Below are 20,093 nucleotides of genomic sequence, written 5' to 3'. Positions count from 1 at the left end.
ATAAAACTGAATTGCCCGTAGTGTGTGTGTGTGAATGAGTATGGATGTTTCCCAGTGCTGGGTTGCAGCTGGAAGGAAATCCGCTGTGTAAAGCATGCTGGATAAGTTTGTGTTTCATTCCACTGTGGTGAACCCTGATGATGGTACAAAGCCAAAATAGAATGAATGAATTAACTTGCTACAAACTTTAGCTGGTTTTGTACTTAATCTGGGTAGTAACTGATTATATGTAATCTACAGTACATTACATAATCAGATTGCAAACATTATGTAGTTGTGCTGCATTTAGATTATATTGCATTTAAAAATAATTCTGTTTTTATATTGTCTAATAGTATTCAAAAAGAAGTCAGATCCAGAAAAAGACAAAACGATTAGCCCTTCTATTAAATTTTTATTATTTTTCAAATATTTTCCAAGTGCTGTTTAACAGAGCAAGGAGTTTTTTTTCCACAGTATTTCCTATTATATTTTTCTTCAATAAAAGTTTCTTTGTTTGACTGAAATAAAAAAAATATATCTATTTTAAAAAAGTTGAAAAATTTGTTAAATATTAGTAGCCAATTATTTTATATGGCATGCCTAATTAACCTAACTTGCCTATAGTAGTTAACCTAATTAACCTGGTTTAGACTTTGAGTTGAATTTTAGGCTAAATATTGCAATTTCAGCAAAGACAAAATAAATAAGTCCAAAATCAACAAAAAGTGCTCAGGGGTCACTTCAGAAATGTGTTGGTGCTCTTTGGGCAAGGGATTCATCAAAATAAACAGCAACAATCTGTCCAAGGCATTCAAAAAATGTGGAAAAAAATATTTAAAAAAAAAAACGTTAATGACATGGCTATTCCTTAAAACTGCACCCCTTAGGGAAATAAGTCATTATAAATTATTATTAATTGTTAATAAAACTAATATATTTTAAAATGTGCTGAAAAAAACACTTCGCTCCGTTAAACCTGCATTTGAGAAATATTTTAAAAAGTATAATCATTTCACAGGAGGGCTGATAACTTTAAAACAAATAATCTGCATCACATTACAATCAACAATTCTTATCATGTAAATAACTTTTATAATTTATAAGTATGCCACATACACAAATATTGAAAATATGTAGTCATTGATGTAAGTAGTCACTAATTCAATAGTCACTTGCGATCAGATCACCCAAGATCTTCACACCAGGTGCAAACAGGGCCTGTGACTATAGCATATTTCACCATTGCTTTTTACGTTTTGCTTCAAAGCTCTTTCCAGCACATTTACCCAACATGGACTCCATCTGTCCTCTCGTTTACAAAGCCACCCACAAGTGCAGCCGGTCTTTGACACTTAAACAAATATTTGCTATTCGGCCCCCTGGACCAGCACGGCCCCCTTCTTTGGCACAAGAATGCAAAAGAGCCTGGCACAGTGCCATCAGACACGTGTATCACTGTTCTCTGTGCCACCATAATGGGAACATTCAACCAAAAATACAAATTATGGTATTAATTATTCACTCTCGATATTTAAAAAAAAACATTTAAGCTTCATTCTTCTGTGGAACACAAAAAGAAGTGAGTTTGAAGAATGCTGGATATCGGCAGCCACAGATTAATAGTATTTTTTTCTACTATACACATCAATAGCTACTTGTTTCCACATTCTTTTAAAATATCTTCTTATTTCCTCATCAGAAAACAAAACAAAAAAATTGGAAGTAAATGTTCATTTTTTGAGTGAACTTTCCTAGTAATAAAGCCACAAAAGCCCTCTATCACAGTCCATTCAGGAAAACTAGCTGCCTTTGATTGGCTGATTGTGTTTCTTCATTGTATGCAGCAGATACCCTCTAGAATTGGGCGAAAAGAGAGCAATTGAGCTTCAATCAAGACAAAACATCTCTGCAGTTCCATTATAACCCTCCTCTCTCTTATTAAGGCATTCAGCGGAGGGGCTTTGTGAGAGGAGGCAACGGCCAATTTCCAGCTCCATGTCCCGCTCGTACCCCCCATCTACAGCTCTCCTACCGTGAGCTGACTGTGGTTTGAAGAGTTTGGAGCTCAAGCTAACAGGTGATTGATGTGGCGCAGCAGAAAGCCAGCAGGTGTTTGATTACTAACAGACCTCCCCTGTCAGGACACACGCCGCCTCAGAGTCATGCTGGAATGATCGTATTTACGAGATGAGCTCCGCATGAGCCTCATCACAAAGTTGTGATTAGCAGTGGGACGCTCTTTATGGATCAGAGACTCCAATGTTTCATGTTACACAGTTTTCATTGTGATGTTGATTATGAATGTTTAAGTTTGTGTTCGTTTTGTGTATTGTTACTGATATTACAGTTAAACAGTTTTTGCAAAATTAACGTCTATGTGAAATTAAAATTTACCATCTTTGTTTTGCTTCTTATTCTTAGGTGAAAAATAAATCCATGCAAGTTCATCCACAGAAAAAGAAAGTTGTTTTGGTAGTCTTCAATCAAAGTCTGACTGTTCGCTTTTTACATTTGAAGTGGTGGTCCATCTCTGTTGACATCATTTTGATGCCTTCAGCCACAGTATTCTTAACCACACCCCTCTTCCTCTTAGTTTGCTATGTAGGTGAATGATTCCTGCAAGCACAGGATGTCAACATGACATCTTGCTGATGTACCTCAACGTACCCCAACGTTGTGGGGTTGAATTTTGTTTAGAAATGAAAATCAGGTTGACGTCTGAACTCAACGTCAGACGGACATCAATGTCCAACGTCCAACCTAAAATCAACCAAATATCAACGTCTAATCATGTTACACCTTGATGTTGTGTGGACGTTACCATTATGACGTCTTACAGATGTTGGATTTTGGTCACTTTCCAACACAACCTAAAATCAACCAAATATTAAAGTAATTTGACGTCACTATTGGATGTCAAAATAATGTTGTCCTTAGACACTGGCTGGACATTGAATTTTGGTCATCTGATGTCATGACCAAAATCTAACCTAATATTAACGTCTCATGATCTGCTGGGAGCCAAAAGTAAGCACAGCTCCTGCTCAGTTTTCCATTTCAATTGGAACTGATGTACATCAACATGCTGAAATTAAAGTCACAGCAACTTCCAGTTTACACTGACTTTAAGCCAGACTATGAAAAGATTCCAATAATACTATAATCCTAGGCTAAAACCTGTGGTCTTTGACTGGTGGTTTGATATGCTAAGATGAATTTTGTAATACAAATCTGGCAGTGTCAATTTAAGCAAAGATTTCAGACACTTCCCTGCAATGCGACTCCTCTTACAGTACGATGACAGTCACTGAACCTGATGATGCAAGAAGCAAACTTTAAACCACCTCAACCAAATGTATAAATGCTTTTTTCTTTCTAGTTTTATTATTAAGCAAAATACGATTAAAAATAATGCTACTTTTCATGCTTGCTGTGAGGCATTATTTCAGAATGTGGGATATTGAACATGTCATGGTTTTATGACATCAAACTCCTGACAAGTTGATCCTGAGTGTGTCTGTGTTTGGTCTGACATGATGAAAACTGAGATGTTGAGAGGTGATCATGTTCATAAAGATTATTAAAAAAAAATCACACAGTGTGAGCTGGGATTTAGTTGATTTAGAAGGGGACCACACTTGTGTGAATTAAGCTGTATAACATAATTCTCAGCGGTTGTGTGACGATGGAATGAAATACACTGACAGTGTTGGGGAAGGTTACCTCAGAAGGTAATGCATTACAATATTGAGTTACTCCCCCCAAAAAGGAACTAGTTGTGTTACTTAGTTACTTTTTCTGGTAAGTAAAATATGTTACTTTTCAGTTACTTTTTCTGACCTGGCTGAGGCTTGTTCTCTTTCAGACCTTGCAGGGTTTTTTTCTTCTTTTTTTTTAAATAGAGGAGCTTTGCAATTAACAACACACTGTATAACCCTTATTTACCATTAAAAAAAACACATATAAAAATTAATGTAGGATAATGTTATCTGAGAACCTACTGACCTCAGAGTTGTGCATGCCTTATATACAGAGTAATGAATGTTTAAAGCAGTGCGTTTACTACTTTTGTACTTTTTGTCTTATAAAAAATAAAAAACAGAGGTCCATTCAGATAATCCTTGTTTCCTTTCCTATTTCCATCATAGAAAAGTAAGAACCATCTTTGTTTCTGTCTGTTCCTGCTATCATTGTGTGCAGGAAATTTTTGCATGACCACTTTAATTTTAATTAAGCTATTTTTTTAAAAGCCAATCCACTAAACTAAAAAGCAACTCACATTACAGGTTTTACAAAGTAACTCAAATATTATCACTTAATTTTGAAAAGTAATGCATTACTTTACTCGTTACTTAGAAAAGTAATATTATTGCGTAACTCTCATTACTTGTAATGTGTTACCCCAACACTGTATGCTGACCAGTCTTCATCTATTTGTACTAGAGCTTAACATTTTAAGTTTAAAAAATTAAAGAATTATGAAACTGCTTAAGACATATATTTTTAAGGATGAAAAACTACTTGGGAGAAAGAAATAAGAAATAATTTCTTATAGAATAATAGAGAAAGAAATATTGTTATATTAAGTACTATTTTTATTAACAATGTATTAAATTTATTAAAATGAAGGCGATAAGGATGCAATAAACTGAAACAAGTGACATTTAGTACATGTTACATACTGTTTAAGGTAGGGTAGTTTTTCAGAACTTTATTCCCCAAAGAATTCTGGAGGGAAAAACACATGGTATATTTCCACAGTTTTCACAGAAAATGAATGAGCTCAAATATCTAAATAATGCTAGCGAACTTTACTGGCAGTGTAAAAAAATATTTTTGACTATGTAATCCCAGCAGGCACACAACACCATATGATATTAATATTAGGTTAGATTTAAGTCGTGACATCAGGTGACCTAAATGCAATGTCTAGGCAGCGTCTAAGGGCAACGTTATTTTGACGTCCAATAACGATATCAAATCACATTGATATTTGGTTGATTTTAGGTTGTGTTGGAAAGTAACCAAAATTCTACGTCTGATAGACGTCATAGTGGTAACGTCCACACAACGTCAAGATATAACTTGATTAGATGTTGATTTTTGGTTGATTTTACTTTTAGGTTGGACGTCGGACACTGACGTCGGCCTGACATTGAGTTCTGAAGTCAAACCAATTTTCATTTCCAAAGAAAATCCAACATCCCCACAACATTTGGGTATGTTAGGGTACAACATCAATATGATCATTTCAAAAGAAAATCCAACATCCCCACAACATTTGGGTATGTTAGGGTACAACATCAATATGATGTCATGCTGATGTCCTATTCCTGCAGGGATCAGACAGTAGACATCAGAACATCAGAAATGTGACAACCAATCCTTATTGTAAGATATCCAATACACAAAACACAGGTAATGGGAAATGAAATGCGGTCTTTTCTCCTGATCACTGTATTATGAAGCAAATTCTAAACTCCCCAGTGGCCACAATCTCTGGAACTGTGCCACACAAGCTGCGCTCGGTGCAACATTTTCACCCTTGTTTGCGTCGTTCTGTTCTAAAACAACGCAGACAGCAAAAAAGCCAGCGTGAATCCCTCCCTGTGTGTTAAAGGTCTGTGTAGAGCAGCAGAGCGCTGATGAATGGCATCTCTGTGCTCGAAGCTGGAGGAGAGGCTCACGGAGGGCATATCTGACAGATGAATGCCCTGCCTGTGTTGCCCGACCGAGGGACAGTCCCTGTAGTGTCTCCCTTAATGCCAGAGGACACCAAGACTGGACACAATAGTGGCCCGAGAGGATTTACTGCCTGCGAGCAGCTGGTTGAGATGTCGCCGTGTAGTGCTGGCACACGCAAACCACTGAGGCACGTATAGACAGAGGAATGTGCCAATGTAAAAATGCATGCACGCATACCTTCACAGCCCCCTCTATCCATTCACACACACACACACACACACACACACACACAATGGCAAAATAATGAGAAGCACTCAGAGCAGCTGAGAGCTCATTAACTCCATGGGCTTTTCTTCTTTTTCCATACAGGCAGTTTAAGCCATTCTTTGGGACTCTTTGCAATGGAACGAGACATTCTGACTAGGGCTGAGCGCTGAAGGGAACAATAGGATGGTGCCAGCCAATAGAGATTTTGCTAGGGCATACTGAATATAGATATTTGCACTGTCAGAGGCAGGAACTGATTTATGTTACTGAAAATAATAAGACAAGCAATATGGAATAAGGCAAAAATAATGCAGAGCAAGAGATGTATAGCAAACAATTCAAAATGAGGATTGGGTTATTAAACAACACATCAAATGCTGCACTTTCAGGGGATTTTGATGTTGCAGTTTCAACAAACATGCATGACAATGACTTTATAATACCCACTTTATTTTATTTTACTTCATTTCATGCAATAAGTCCTGTCATCAACTTGTTTCAGTTTCTGTATGTAAATTGAGGAACAAACAATGCAGAGAGTTGCCAGGCACAATGCAAAGCAGTTTACAGGTTGACAAGCAATGTCACATTTTGCAGCATTAATATTTAAACTGATGTGCAGCCAGAAATATTTTGATTACTTTTGAATTATAATATATTTTAGTTTATATCCTAATGAAAAAAAATCTAAAACAGTAAAAGGAATTGTCAAATATATATTAAAGTTAAATACAAAAAAAAAAAAACTATTTAATAACTCTGTCTATATAATTTGGTACTGATAAATATACTAAAGCTTGAAGCAGATACTCTTTCACGGATGGAATAGAGTTATCCTTGGTTAAAATACAAAACATCCTATTCTGATCTCAAATTAAATGTACAAAAGTGATTTTACACACAATAAAAGCATATTAAATGCAAATAAAGTGTCTATTACTGTCTCAAATATGCTTTTAAAAAAAATAAAATGACAAAATATGACTCCAATAATATGTCACAGTTTATTTTGATGGTCCATTTGTTGAATTTAAGTTACATTGCATCTAACTAATTAGACATCAGCCAATCACACAAAAGCCAAAAGTATAGTCCGGCCACTCACATAAACATTAATATTTTTGTCTTCACCCCACTTCCTGATTGTGCTGACAATAGTGAATAAATTAATTTGGTGATTGACGCTTTGGTAGCCGCAGCTCTCAGAAAAGAATTTCCTGTGACTCGATGTCTTTATTCTGCGTCTTATCTCACTTGCCTTCTCTGCTTTTGAAAAGCAGAAGCAAATTGCGGTAGAAAAGGAGTGCTGTGTGCTTTCTGTGCTATTGGCCTCTCTCCCTCTCTCTCTCTCTTTATTTTTCTCTCTCTCTTGCACTTTTTTTCATGAGAATATTTTCCTGCCAAGTAAAAAGGCTCTGGAGGACTGATGACATCACAAGCTGTTGAACTTTGCCTCCATTACAGAAAGTATGCCAAGCCTCTCTGTCTGTCTCTTTCTGCTTCCCTCCTGCTTCTCCACAATTCCCTGTCTTTCTTCTTGATCAGGACACAAGACAGCGTTTAGGCAGTGATTCACAGGGGTTTAAATGTAAGGGCGAGTCGATGACTCACTGAAAGTGAGTGTTTTCTCATTTGGTGAGAATGTACACAGGGACATGAGCATAAAGGAGGCTTATCATTGAAAATATGACTTTTGCCATGTTTAACAGCTAGATTTGTGCCCCTGGTGCATCTTTCAACCCAGAAACCTGAAAACGACAACTTATTCACTTTTTTATTAAGCCCTTTATTTGTGTAAAAAAATATGCCATTAAGATTTTGATTCACTTGTAACATGTGAAGGGGATTTAGTTATATATTAGCCCTCCTTAATCTTCACATTTCCACTCATGGTGCCCCTGCAGCAGTACATCATTTCTGTTTACTTGCTATAGCAGCTACAGATTTAAAAGCCGTTCACAAAGACTGCAGTTGTTCACTCCAATGCACTTCTTTTTTATTGTTTTTCTATATAAACACAAGATTAACAGATGTGTATGACCATTACGCTCATGTCTTGCATCTTTTGAAGTGCCGCACACTTGAGTTCTATATTTTTAGATGCCAATTTAATATCATTTAATATTTTTAGATGTCAATGTCTTCAACTTTTACATGCAAGCCTGCTTATCAATGTCATTGCACAGCAAACTTATATTTACAGGGACTCTGGATCGTATGACTCTGTCTCTGGATACACTAACATTACACTGCACTTTTTAAAAACAAATTATGAAGGTAACACTTTATTTTGATGGTCCATTTGAGTATTGATAGACTGTCTGCTTAATATCTGTTGATACTGCTCCTTCATCAGATATTTCACTGACTATAATACACTTTGCAAGTACATGTCAACCTACACTAACCCTAACCCCAACATGAGTCTACTTATAATCCAATTATTATGAGAATTAGTTGGCATGTAGATGCAAAGTCATTTAAATTCAACGAACGAACCATCAAAATAAAGTGTGACCTTTAAGAGTGCTGTTTTTGTTTCTTTATGTAACCCCGCCGATCCTACACCACTTAACCCGCTCCGAGCTGCTTTCGAACTGGCAACCTTCCCCATGAGAGTCAGTTGCTCAACCAAGGAGGCTAAAGACCATGGACTCTAGTGTCTGTCGCTAGAGCACCTTTAAGCCTGATTTATACTTCTGCGTCAGGTGACCGGCGTAACCCACGGCGCAGGCAACGCGTGTGGCTGTGCATTTATACTTCTGCGCGCTGTCTCTGCCGGTCTGCAATAACACTTCCGAAACGCTAGTTGGCAGTGAGGTGTAAATGTTCCTCTGTGTCAAGTTTCTTCGCTACTTTTTTGCATTTCCTGAACACTTCCGGGATGTACAAGTGGCTCAAACTCGCTCATTTTAAGGCAGGAACCGGCGGACGTGCAACAACTTTAACTATGAGGTAAACACAAAACAAAACTTTCCATCCGGAGCTCCTTCACGGGACTCCACACTTGTAAACAATCGCTCGCGCGGCGTCGCGCCATTCGCGCGCCTCTCGGTCCCGCCCAGACTCGTCAGCACTACCAAGCCGACCAATCACAGAGCTTATGCTACGCGTCGTTGCGACGTGTAGTTACATTTTTTGAGAGGTGCACGTCAGTGACGGCGATGGCCACGGCGAAGGGCTATGCGTCAGCGCCGTAGCATACGCCGGTGTTTGACGCAGAAGTATAAATCAGGCTTTAGAGGTCAGAGGAGTGAGGTTTACCTGCACAGCACTCACTAGCTAGCCTCTGTTACATTTACTGCACAACAACTACATAAAATGTACCCACAGCCCTGCTTAGCTTCAGTGGGCGACCATGTGAGAGTTGCAGAGAGCTAGTTTGAACATATTAGACTTTAATCCTCTACTGGTAATAATTTGTCACATTTTGAATGCATGAGGTTTGCCTGTTTTGTTGTTTCAGTCAGAACAGCATGTAAATGTTTCACCCTTCTGGAAAGCATAAGCTTTTTTGCATTTAAAGGGACACACATTAAAACGTTTTGCTCACACCCAAAATAGCTGTAATAAATGATCTCTATAAGGGATGTTGTAAAGCTGTAACTTCACAGACACATTGAGGGAACAGCAGATATTTATTTTACATCTTATGAAAGGGGAATAATATGTTCACTTTAACACAACAGCAGCAGAATAAATGAAGGAAAATAGCAGAGATGGGAGGATTTGACTATTGATCAATGGATCCATTACCATCATCGCAGCATAGGATAAATCACACCGTCCATCTCCGACTATTATGAGGTAAACAGTAAAGAACAGAAGACAGAAAATGAGACGGTTCCTCAAGGGTGCATTCTGGCGAGCATCTACATTTATCATGCAGTAATGGGAAGCTGCTTTGATAATGCTTGCTGCTATTTATCACTTCAAACTACAGTCAAATTAAACTTTGGAAAAAGTAGTTAGTAAAAGCCCTATTTCAAACTGAATTCTGGTTTATTAGAACGTCATTTGGTGATTTTTCTTGTGTACTTTTAACTAAAACACAAGCATGTACACACTTTAAGTCTATTTTTATGTAATTCACAGGGTAACACTTTACAATAAGGTTTATTAGCGAATGCATTTACTAACATGAACTAATCATGAACAATACATGTACAGCATTTATTAATCATAACTGAACATTTACTAATGCATTATTAACATCCAAGTCCATGCTTGTTAACATTAGTTAATGCACCATGAGTTAACATGAACTAACAATGAACAACTGTATTTTCATTAACTAACATTAACTAACATGAACAAATATTGTAGGAAATGTATTGTTCATGTTAGTAAATGCAGTAATTAACATTAACTAATGAACCTTATTGTAAAGTGTGACCCTTCACAGAAATACACTTAAAAACTACACAAGTATAATTGAATAGAAACATAGTACTATGCTTAGTCTTAAAATTGTTATATTTTAAGTTATGTTAACTATGATGTTGTTCACTTTCAGAAAACATACAAGTATAAAAAGTATACTTCTATAGACTAAATGTTTGCCAATATAACATAGTAGTATATTAAAAATACTACTACTAAGAATAGAACCTAACCAGATAAAAGGATGCTGGAAAATTTGTTTGTGATGTTGTCCCATAAAATGACTACTTCAAAGAATAACTGAATGAACTGCAAGTGAAAGATATTTTAGGAAAGACCGGTTTGTTTGACTATAGATGTTTGCCTGGATAGAACAAAACAATAAAGACAATAAAACATTTCAACAAACTACAATGCAATAAACAATAGTAACTCGTAACTTGAAAGCTTCGTTGTTTTGACAAAAGTTACCACCACAATCCTGCAAGTTTGTTTCTAGACAACCCTGTTATTAAGCCATTGAAAGCAGCTTGTATACGATGAGTGGATATTGAGATTTTTCCCTGACGATCATCCTCACCATGGAAATGTTCAGGTCAAACACTTTCCCTGTGGCTAAAGAGCAGACAGAGACGGATGCTAAACTTTATTATCTCTGGAAAAAACAAAGACAGAATGAATGAAAAGAATAGGATGAAACGTCCTCCATTTGCATTACAAAGTGCGAGAGTGTTTGCAGGCTAAGGAACAGATCAGTCAAAAAATAAAATTCTGTGATGATTTACTCATGTATATGACTTTTGTGATCAAAGTAGAGGTCTATATTACTAGTGCATTAGCAGTTTTATTATTATAGAATTTTGCGTTTTTTGGTTATTTTACAATTGTGCCTATTTTATATGAATTCCCATTACATGTATTTCACTAGTAAATAAAACATTTTGATAACTCCCCAGTGAATTTAAGTTTGACATAGAGGAGACCTTCTTTTGAAAAAAAAAATCATACATTTTAGCCAGTGCTTAATTTGTAAATAAATTATTTCCAGAACAAAACCAAGAAATAAAAGTTGCCGTGACCAATGCCTGCCAAACAAATTCAGTTTTCTTTCCGGAACATGACATCATTAAATGGTGATGGCACAAAAAAAGCATCACATTTCTGAACTTTCTTGTATTATTTAGAGACATATAACTTTAAAGGTCAACCATAGATAAAAAAAACAAACAAACATATAGCTACAATCATAAATTGTATGAAACATCACTATTCAGTTTACGAACACCACTCATGTTCACTGAGCCCACAGTTACCTCTTCCATCATGCTTTGCTTCTGTCTCCCACTATACTGATCCAGGGGTGCAGTTTCATCTTCTCTTGATCAGGCTCATTATCAGATTTACTCGTGGTTTTAAAAAAATTAAAATATGCGTGACTGCCTCTGGCATTTTGAAAAATACTAATATTATTTAGTCAAGCTTTTTGAGATATGAGGACGTCACCAATGTCCACATATTTCACCTCCTTTATGTAATACCTGTGTCATACCCATGTCATTATACAGATTTGTGTCCTGATATGTCACAAAAACATGTACACACACACATAGGTATTCACTACGCAAAAGTTAATGCTGGATGAATTAAAATAAATACCGGAATGCAAAAACACAAATATCTGACATATCCCGGAACAGGATCCGACATTGACATTGTGCAAACTCATACAAATTAGCCACCTTTTTACTAATATTAAAAACTGTTACATTTATTGTTAAGATTGGGATCGTTAAGCACACAAAAAATATTATGAATGTTAATATTTGAATGTTAATATTAGGTTTGATTATTTATATTGGTGACCAAATAGTTACGCTATGCTTTAACTTCCATAAATAAACCTTTTGTTTGTGTTCAGTGGTAAGAAAGACACTGGAAACAGATTTGGAATGACTTGAGGGTGAGTAAACGAAGAACAATGGGGGGTAGAGTAATCCCTTAAAAATCATATAACATTTATATTACTTTAATAAGGAGGACAAAATGACAAGAGAAAAATTCAGTAAGGAAGCGAGTTGAACAGGACGAAGTTAAGAGGAAAGAAGGATGTGGAGCTGTGAGAGAGGGAAGGAAGGAAGGGGCTGAGGGCTTCATTCAGACAGAGCCAGTGAACAGGAGGTAATGTGGCAGCTGCAGGAGCGCAATCTACAGACAGGTCAATGAGTGTGTGTGTGTGTGTGTGTGCGTGTGTGTGTTTGTGTGTGTGTGTGTGTGTTTGTATTGTTATGGGGGGTGGAGTCCTGCAGCTTTTGTCTGGTGCCTCTACATGACCCCGTGGGACAAACACTAGTAAAGTTAGCAAGGTGGGGGCAGGTAGTGTTTTTGTGTTATTGTGAATGTGTGTCTGTGAGAGAAAGAGAGAGCTCATTAGCTTCAAGGACACAGAAACAGTACACAAACACCTCTAAACTCCTAGAAAACACACACTGCAGCAATAGATCATGTCATGAACATGAGACATGGCCACAATGAAATCATAACAACTGTTGCATTGTTTTTGTTGCGTTGTTATTGTTAATAACACTGACAATAACACTAGAAAACTACAACAACTAAAAAATTGTAGCAACTGAAATGAAGCTGGTATAAGATATAAATATTAGATGATGAAGTTATACCTGAGTACTAACTGGAGTTTAAAGACTAATAAAAAAGTGTAGATATGAATATGGATGAAAAAATATGAATATAACAACAAAAAATGACTAAAGTACTGTATTCGTATTCATAAATTTTATCTAATGTTTGATTAAAGTTATATATTTAATTTTCTTGTATGAAGTAGTATAATGCTTTCTAAGTTTTCATTCAAAAGATGATTTATAGGTAGAATATGAAATTCAAAATATATAAATAAATCCCTATATAATCTAGACATTAAAAAATAATTAAAGGTTAACTGTGCACCTGAGCATTGATTGCTCAGCATTGACTCTGAGCATTGACTCTGAATATCTTTCCTTGTTTCACTTGAGTGAATAATGGACATCCAGGTACCAATCGACACACTGAACAGGCTGTACTTTCGCCCCTCGTGGCCTGATTTCCCAAATTAAAGATCGAGTCTCATCTGTTGCAGGTCTCATTCTCATCACACCTCCACCTCCTGAGCTCTGGGAGAAAACGCTCCTGACCTCATCAAAAGTTTTTATTGCTTTAAAAACAGATGGGCGCTGCAGCCAAAACAAGGCCGTCTCTGTTTCGTCCTTCACAGAAAACACCTGAGCCTGGCCAAACAACAACAAATGCTAGACGCTTTATCTAAACTATGTAGGCAGATTGAATAGGAGCTTTTTAAATTTTCCAGCCCAGGCTCACTGGAAATACGTGCCTCAGCCTACATTCTTGCGAAGCGTAAAATACGTTGCTCCGGGTCTGTTTTGTTGCAGGTTTTAAACGACAAATCTACTAGAGGGCCCTATCTACATTTTTGTGAATTTGAAACATTACATAGTGAACGTTTTGTTATGCATTCCAGATACACACAAAAAAATTCTATATCGAGATAGAAATGTGAAACCAACGCATTCAATTCCAAATCATAGACACTGTTAGGTTTTGTGGTATTTATTTGGTGTTGTGCAAAAACTGAATGAAAATAATCCTTTATTTGTTAATAATAATCATTTATTTTCCTTCAGCTTAGCCAATTATTCTAGCATTTGTTTTACACAGCGGATGCCCTTCCAGACGCAAGCCAGTACTAAGAAACACCCATACACACCAATTCACACACTTATACACTACGGCCAATTTAGTTTATTTAATTCACCTATACCGCATGTCTTTGGATTGCACCCAGAGGAAACCCACACGAACACGGGGAGAACATGCAAACTCCACACAGAAAACCCAACTGGCCCAGTAAGGACTCTTGGTGTTATACTGCCATGTAGCATTCATTTTACCTCGAAACTAACAAACGCTTGTATTTCAAATGAGCCAATGTTAAAATTTGTTCATGAATCTCCCCTTTTACCCCTTGTGAATACTGAGTTTTGAATTGAGGGTTGTGCTTCCTCTTTTTGAAATGTACATTTAAAGGAACTGAAATAAACCATTATAAATAAAGAGGCTAGAAATTCTCCATCTCTGTAGTGCAAACTGAATGAGAGGTGTTTTCTTACTTTTGACTGTCATGGATGAAATGACTTGGTGTTTTAACATGACTTTAGTATCACAAAGCAGATCTGTGACCAAAGCTCCTCAAGATTATCTCTTTGTATTTCCTATCATATTTAAGCACTTTTGTAATATTTCTGACACACGTTCTTGGGGTTATTCATCATCTGCCTACAGTAATGTGTTATTATTGATTAAAAATACCACCACATTTTTAAAACATTTAACTATAAAATAGATGACAACAATGTCTCAGGTTTGGGTGTTATTCTGCGGTCATCCTGTTTTTCAGAGGGGTTTACTGGTTGTGCAAGTAGCAGGTTGGTTGGAGTAATTATAAGGCAGGTGGAGTTTAGTGTTTAGAAAGAGTAAGCTGTCGCAGACACATTTTCAGACGTACACACAAATAGCAACGCTGCTTTAGACAGCAGCGATAGTCATCAGAGATGTGACTCAGACAGTCTGATGCACGTTTGGATGTTTGCCGTAATCCGCCATGTCAGTCGTGAATGACACACATAGCTTACATTTGGAATAAAGGTCACAAAGAAATAGACCAAATAATAATTGTCATCATTTATTTACTCTATCAGTGTTCATTCATTCATTCATTCATTCATTCATTTTCCTTCAGCTTAGTCCTTTTATTCATCAGGGGTCACTACAGTAGAATGAACCCCAACTTATCCAGGATATGTTTTACAAAGCCCTTCCAGCTGCAACCAAGTACTGGCAAACATTCATAGCCACCATATTGCCCAGTGTTGTCATGATACTGGAATTTCTAACTTCGATACAATGCCTCAAAAAACATTGATATTCAATACTATTTTAAATACTGCGATGAAACCAGAGAGTGTAAAGCCAGTATCAATATTAACCAAAAGCAAGATCACATTGTTTAAAAAATTCCAGTATTCAATACTTATCAAAATATCAATATTTTACACAACTCATGCTCTTCAAAATCTGGTAAATTTAGATTACAGTATAATATTATAGAATGTACATGTATTATAGACTTATAGAATGTATGTATGTATGTATATATTTTCTGTTTGTTATTTTTTCTTGATTGCAATGCTTTTTGTAGGTAGGCATGGACTTTGGCACCGCTGTGGGGTGAGGTGGGGTGGATGTTTCCTGGGTGGGCTGGAAGTTGAGGAGTGGATCTTAATGTTTATTGTAAAGAAAATTTTAAAGATGCCGTGACCACTGACATGTAAAATCAATAAAAATGTAATCACAAAAAACAAATTAGATTACAGTGTAAAAAATGTATAGTTTAGTACAAATATGTATGTAAATATGGAGACATATGGATCTACATACCCTCAAATGGGAAAAAAAAAATGCATGTAGTATTTATTTTACTTGGTTTTTGTACTAGTTCTTGCTATTGACTACCGCAATGTAAGTCTAATAAAACAGAAAAAGTATATACTTAATTACCCTATATTTATATACATACAAAACATGACATCTCATGAATATATACATATTTTATATGTATTTTAATCACATTGGTGCATAAGTCAAATATGTTAAATCCCTAAAGAAATAATGCAACCAACCATTAAAAAAAGTATTCATGTAAAACAAGCAAGAATTATAGGCATTCACTACAAATATAGGTATATAGGCATTCACTATAAACAAATGTTTTTTTTATTTTTATTTTTTTTTATAGTGTCATGTAGGAATAGCACAAAAAAATTAACGTGTCTCTTTTTTGGCTTGAATTTAAAAGTGTGCACAGTATTTTAACTTCAGTTGAATTCAATAAGTTACAATGCATTTAAAAAGATAAAAGAGCAAAATTTATATCGCAGACGACTGAATTAAATAAATGTTTCTTTAAAAGATAAAATCATATCAGTATATAGTGTAAGTGGGGCAAAAAGCTGCTCTGTTTGGAGGAAAGGAGCTGAAATGTGGACAGAAAGGAAGACAATAACAGAAGGTTGATGGCAGAGACAATCAGTGAGCCAGTGGCCTGCTCTATTTTCATTATATAGGTGAGTTTACAACAGACAAGACCAGACTTGAGCTCTAACAACAGCCTGCAGATGAACAGAGCACAGGCTGGAGGCACATAATTAATCGCTAGTTTGAGTGTGTGTGAAAACCTAAGCAAAAATCAGACAAAAACAGATGATACAGTCAGAGTTAGACTGCATAAATATGGAGAAGCATGGATTTATATAGCCTCAAATGGAAAGTAATCCCTGAATGACGTATTTAGTATTTTATTTTTTATTGTATACCGTACAAAACATCCATTTATTAACAGTTTTTGTAACTTGTAAAAGTTTTCTGTTTATTTATGGTTATACATAAAGATTTTGATATCTGTTCTCTCTACTTATGTTGGAAAGCTAACTCTGCAGTTAGAGACTTTTATTGACATTTTAGTCGTTTGAAACAATCAATTGAATAATAAACTATATATATTTATAGAATTGTGTCTATAACAAAAATGAAAAAGTACTGCAGTTTATTACCAGGAGTTTGCACCATAATTTACAAAACTAAACAAGACAATATATCACAGCAGACTATAAAAAAATGACAATAAAAGTAACTTTTTTCAAACTTTTCAACCTCCAAAAGTTTTTTGAAAAAACAGATCAAGGTCCCATAATGCAATACAAAAGCTTGAAAATATGTGGGCAAAACATGAATTACAAAATGCAGAAATATTTACAGACATTTTTACAGTGTAAATTGTTTTTGTTCTAGTTCTTTTCCTTAATTACAATAATGTCATGCAATTTATGTAATCTAAAAATATCCTTATTTGCATATACAAATAAATATAAAAATTTGACATATATTTTATAAATATAATAAATACATACCTATTATTATATACACCTTGGATTGTGTACACTTTTTCCACTTTTATATATATATATAGTAGTAGTGGTAATAATAATAATAACAATAATAATAATAATAATAATAATAGTAATAAACATTTAAATATTTAATGACTAATTAATTTACAAAATAAAAAATAATGTTAAAAAAATAATCCAATATGTGTCACAAATGAAATAAGCAAATAAATATATGCTAAATAAATGCTTTTGCCAATAACTTTTATTCCAAAGCAGCTTTACAAAAGGTTAAGTTGGCTATAGGCTACATAGTAAACCTAGTGTATGGTGTGTATTAAAAAAAAAGTCTATATATATATCTTCTCCGAGAAGAAAAAATCTTCTTGTTAAACAGAAATTGGGCAAAAAAACAGGGGGCTAATAATTCAGGGAGTTAATAATTCTGACTATAATTGTTTGTGATCTGATCATTACAGTAAATAAGAACACTTTGTGTATTGCTTAAGCCCTCACAGGGTTGGCATCATCTAATCAATTCTTTTTAGGGTTGGCATCATCTCTTCAAGGTTAGGTTATCATTAAAACAAAACAAAAAACTGCTGAATTGTTGAAAGTGGGTTAAGCAACACAATTTAAGCAAAGATATTTATATATCTTTTTTTGATCTTAAAATACCTGAAAGTTAAAGGGATAACAGAAATCTACAGTATGTCACATTTAGATAACTAATGTCTATGAATGTTGCATTCTCAACACAAGTCTAGGCTCATCCTTTCATTCCTGAAACATTCCACACATTAACACACATATTAGTCCACATTCCAAACCATCAGCCCACTTCACAACCCCAGCCACACAGTCATGCTTTCATACTGTCCATTCATTCCTTTTACATCCTCACTACAGTCAACACACACGTAGTCAACTGTTTAATCCCCTACTGCACACAAACTCAGTGATTCACATGTGAGTCGCATCCAAAACCCAAAAACACACAAACACACATCTACAATCCTGCATACACTTAACACCACTCATTCACCATCCATTTCACTGGTGTTGACTGGGGAAAAAACAAAGACACCTCCTCTGCCCCTCCTTTCCTGGCAGGGTGAGGTTGCAACACCCTCTTTAAAAAAAGCACTGATTTTTGTAGCTACAGGCTACAACTGAGTGTTGGTTTACTGCCAATGTTTTTCCACAGCAACACAATGCTAATGCGCAATCTTTACAGTGTGATTTACTGAGCAGAGGACGGTCAAAAAGAGATAAACGCGAGTGTAACAAGGACATAGGGAATGTTCATAAGGACTGCAGCGTGTGCTATAAACACTCTTTCCTCCTCACCCTGAGCGAAGGACCTTCACCGCGGCTCAAACATGTCCAGAATCCTGCCTATCCCAAATAATAAATCCAAAAATGACAGGCTTCGATGGTTTCTTTCCAGCACAAAAACGTCACTGCGACCTCAAAGAGTCATTCCACAAGTTCAATAACAGCGACGAGGCCATTAACTCAAGATACAAAGACAGGAAGACGAGCTCTCACGAGGAATGTGCACAACAGAGCTACTGAAAAAAAGATGATCGTCTCATTATCTTAACTTGCTATTGTATTGGACACCCTTGATGTTGTCTCTTTGAAGAGTTACAAGTCTTTGAAATAAGCCGCTATAGGTTATTTCTCATGCTTTGTTTGAAAGAGACACAGAATCGTATTCCTTCCAAACTCTGGCAGCTTAACAATATCTGCTGGCCATGTTCAATGAGACGATGGACAGAGCTGTAGAAAGACCCACGGGAAAGAAATATCACAAATTAAGTTCTTTTAAATGACTCAATTGTTACTTGTAGACACAAATGAGGTTAAAATCTGTGTAATAAGACAGCCTGGGGTGGATTGCCACCATCCTGGTTATGATGGTCTGCTGATTGGATTTAGTGTAGTTTTAGGCTTTTTCCAGCTGATTAGCAGCGTGGGAGATCAGTTCAAATCTGTAAAATACCAGCTTAAACCTGCTAAAGCAAGAAAACCAACAGGAATAGTTCACACAAAACTAAAAAAAATATTCATCATACACTTGTCACAATCCTGTTTGAGTTTCTTTTTTTTTCTGTTCAACACAAAATAAGTTACTTTAAAAAATGCTGGAAACATGTAGCCATAGGCTTCCATTGGATTTGTGTTTCCTACTATGGAAGTCAATAGTTACAAGTAGGAATGGGCAGGTAAGTTTCTGAAGGTATGATAACCTTGGATAAAAATAGCACAGTTTCGTTGGCGCCAATAGCCTAGTGGTTAGTGCATTGACACATAGCACCAAGGTGCTCACGGTGACCAGAGTTTGATTCCTGGCTTGAGGTCCTTTGCTGATCCTTCCCCTATCTCTGCTCCCCACATTTCCTGTCTGTAAAAATCTTTTTCAATAAAGTTGAAAAACCCTAAAAAATAATTATATATATATATATATATATATATATATATATATATATATATATATATATATATATATATATATATATATATATATATATATATATATATATATCACGATTTCACTGTATCACGGTATTGTGATATTACTCAAATATAAGTTATTTTTAAATGTCTGGGTAAAAAAAATACCTTTTCCCCTATTGAACACACTATTTTTATTTTAAGAAACATTTTAAATATTTTGGAAGAGTAAATGTCAGGCTAAATAATTAAAAACCATCTTCTGCTATCTTCAATAGTTTCAAAAACACTGAT

At 35.6% G+C, this 20,093-nt stretch overlaps 1 protein-coding gene across 4 annotated transcripts in view; it reads right to left on the bottom strand.

Moving 5' to 3' along the window:
• The window catches only part of bcar1 (BCAR1 scaffold protein, Cas family member), a 181,048-nt gene that overhangs the window by 51,369 nt on the left and 109,586 nt on the right, over positions 1-20,093 (bottom strand).

The sequence above is a fragment of the Danio rerio genome, chromosome 18 (genome assembly GCF_052040795.2).
Source record: "Danio rerio strain M-AB ecotype USA chromosome 18, GRCz13ab, whole genome shotgun sequence".
Lineage (NCBI taxonomy): Eukaryota > Metazoa > Chordata > Actinopteri > Cypriniformes > Danionidae > Danio > Danio rerio.
Note: the sequence above shows the minus strand (reverse complement) of the source record. Positions and strands in the feature narration are given on the sequence as shown.